Source organism: Kryptolebias marmoratus, linkage group LG7 (genome assembly GCF_001649575.2).
Source record: "Kryptolebias marmoratus isolate JLee-2015 linkage group LG7, ASM164957v2, whole genome shotgun sequence".
Lineage (NCBI taxonomy): Eukaryota > Metazoa > Chordata > Actinopteri > Cyprinodontiformes > Rivulidae > Kryptolebias > Kryptolebias marmoratus.
Window position 1 is genome coordinate 13,432,782 of NC_051436.1, and position 3,516 is coordinate 13,436,297.

Sequence of the window (3,516 nt, forward strand, 5' to 3'; positions counted from 1 at the left end):
TCCCCCCCCCCCCAAGCAAAGCAGGCCGAGCTGCGGCTGCTGCTGGCTCAGCAGGTCAGCGTCACTTACAGTCAGGAAGCATGTCTCTCCTCAGACCTGGAGCTGGAGAGAGACAACTCGGCAGCTAAACCCGGGCCTGACACTTTTCAGGGCCAGGTCGTGGCAGGTGCCGGCTGTTCGAGGAGCAACGATCCGATGGCTCGTTTGTGCTGCAATGGGAGCTCTGCTTCCAAAAGGATCTGAGCAAACAGGAGCTGCGACGTGAATCACAGAACGTGTCGAACTGTGAGTCCACGAAAAAGAAGAAGAACAAAACAAGAAACAGAAGTTCCCACCAGTTTTGCTTTGACCAGATGTTAAAACACACAAAGATCGATGACATCTTTGTGGATTTTTGCTTCATCTTTTCCTCATCGTGCTTTATAATCATTCTTTTAGCTGTATTTTCCTACAGTCTGAGGCAGCCATCCAGTGGTAGTTCATGTGATGTAACAGACAGATGTGATCATAAAACCAGAGCTCTTGGATCAAGTGTTGGGGATGAATCTCAGCTACTACCACACAGAGTTTTACACCAATATCTGCAGGTTTGACTAAGTTACAGCCAGTTATCTGTGGACTTTAAAAGTTAACCAGTTGTAAACGTGTCCAATAACTACTTCTGAAAGTTTCTTTCCAATCCATCCAGCGGTTCATGAGATATTTTGCTAACAGACGCAGCTGACTCCAATAGTTAACGGCACAGCTTGCGCTACATTAGCGCTCAAAGCATGCGCTGCAGATGACCCTCAGCTTACCACTGCATCAAATCTTAGCTCAGCATCCGGAAATCAGAGCGAGTTAATGCCTGCAGGGATTGATCAGCAGGGGCGGCCATCTTGCATTGCCTTGACTGTGAAAGTTAATCAAGGTGTAGAGGGATAGCCAACGTGTCTGTCCAGTTGTTTGTGAGATATTGTGCTAACAGACAGACACACACACACAGACATAAACACATTACTGCCTGCTTTTCACCTTCTCGTGACAGGTGATAAATAAAGATTAGAGCTCTGCACCTGTTCACCTGTTCAAAGAAAAAAAAAAGGTTAAACTCTGTAAACGTACAAGTGACAGTTTGTTCTGAACATTTTAACAGAAAGTTCACTTTTGTTTCTCTAAATCTGTGTGCTTGCGTTTGTTTTTTTGTTTTTTTTCCTTTCTAGGACCATTTCTTCTACATACACCAACTTGTCAGGACCCACAGCTTCTTTTGGGCACCAAAGCCCGCTCCTCATATAGTGGGGTCCTTATTTTGGGGTTAGGGGTTCGGATCGGGGCTAAGGTGTGAAGTGTGTTTAGGGTGAGGGTCAGGGTTAGGCTACGGAAAGGTATGGAAGTCAAACACAATCCTCATAAGGATAGGAAAACAAACTCGTGTGTGTGTGTGTGTAATGTATTCCTCAAGTGAAAGTGTTGAATCTGACACCTTCTTCTTTGTGGATTTTTCCCACGATGATGCTTCGTTGCCTCGCTCCTGCTCTCCTGTGGGACTCCTGTGTGCGTTCGTGGACCTTAGGAATGATCGCAGGCTTTGGGGTCAAAAAGGTCACGATTGGAGCTCTGAGCAAGTTAAGGTAAAAAACAACAACAGCAACAAAGAAGACAAATCAGTGGCCACATAGAGACACGACATGGCTGAACCCAAGCACAAAGGAGGAAAAGAGGAACGATGATGTGCAAAATCATCACAGAAGAGGTTCAGCTAGACGTGCATCTACCTGAAAGATGTGAATTCAACACACCTGGACGGAAAAAAAAGAAAAGCAGGAAGACAAACAGATACATGAAACTACTGAAAAACAGACTATTTGCTCAGGAAACCAACCTGCAGAGTTAATGGAGGTGATTTGTCTGTCCAAACATCACTAATCGATCTACACCGGTTGCTACGGCAACAGCCTAGTCATCGTCAGTATCTGTGTAGCTATTGTCCAGTTGTCAGGATTTGGATTGTTCTTTGAGTTTTTGTATTTGGGTTTATTGTTTCTTTTATTTTGTTATTTAATTGCCTTTATGTTTAGTCTTTGTTTCATGTCATTATTCACTTGTCCTCTGTCTTCACTTGTTTACCTGCCACGCCCATCTCCATCTGCTCCTCATTAGTTATTACCCACCTCTGCCCACTTCCCCTAATTACCCTCAGCTTTTAAAACCTGGTCATTCCCTCCTTGTACTCGCTTTTCCATTGTTGTGTTTCTCTCGCCGTCTTGGTTTCCTCATGTTTGTCTCTGGTTATAGATTTAGTTTGTTTTGTATTTAGTTTCCTTGTGCTGCCTTGCCAGTTGTCTTTGTTTATGTTTTTGTTTTTTTATTCCTGGAGCTAAGATGAGTCTGCACATTGGGTTCGCCACAACCTCCACCCAACCTGACACCACACCACCATTGGTGTCAGGTTGGGTGGCTTTTGCTTGTTTGCTTGTGCGTGTGAAAGCTTTGGAGTTAAGATGGTTAGGGTCTTAGATTGCACATTCCTGGATAACTTTATATCACCACTGATGTTTCTCCACTGCAAAAGCATGAGAACGTTACACAGTTAAAGGCACGTCCTCCTTGAAGGCCCGCCGCCTTTTTAACGTCTTAAACTAAGATCATCTCATGACGAGAAGGGATGGAGTTAGAGCCGTTTTGCTCAGACCTTGATAATGAACTTCATCTCCATATTTGTAAAACTGACTGAGTTATAGCCACCTTTGTTCGCTCACAGTAATCAGCTGCAACAGACGCCTTGAGCTGGAGTTGACTCCGAAAAGTCACCGAGGTCAGAACAGCAATCGCGTTCTGAAAGGTTCCTTTTCCCGCTCGGGTCACCGAGTGTGCAGAGGTTCCTGCAAGCCTGAAGGATTCAGCTAAAAAACAACAAAAAAGGTCTTTTTTTTTTTTAAAGGAAGAGCTCAGCTGGATAAGATTTTTCCTTCATCTGACGTGCATCCAGACCAGAATCAGCATTGTTGTGGTTTTCCAGAGGCAGGAGAAGAGGTGAGGTTCTGCTCTCAGTGTTGGACCTGAGGATCTGCAGCTGCAGTGCGACACCAAGAGGACTTCTCAGGTCTTACGCCTCAGAGTTCAGAGTATCCGTGACTACCCTGTGCATTTTACTCAGAGCTTGTTTGCTCTGATCCACGTACAGATCAGCTCATGATCGATCGCTCTCATAATTGTAAAATTATTGCTTCTTTGTGGACTTCAGAGATTCACCCGGATCTGTTTACACCCCACAGTGATTTCTGCATTTGCCTTTATTAGAAACTGAACTTGTCTAAAAAAAACCAACAACGTTTGGGTAATGTTTTATTCTGGAGGCTCTAACCCAGATGTGAGCAACATTTTGTTTCCAGACAAACACAGAGATCCTTGAATCAGTCAAACAGCTGCAAACTGACCTGGAAAAGAGAAATGATATAAAACAGACAATTTGGAACCATTTCCAGCCACTTTCCTCCACTTCCTATTTGGAAAAGCTGCAGTATATGACATGCT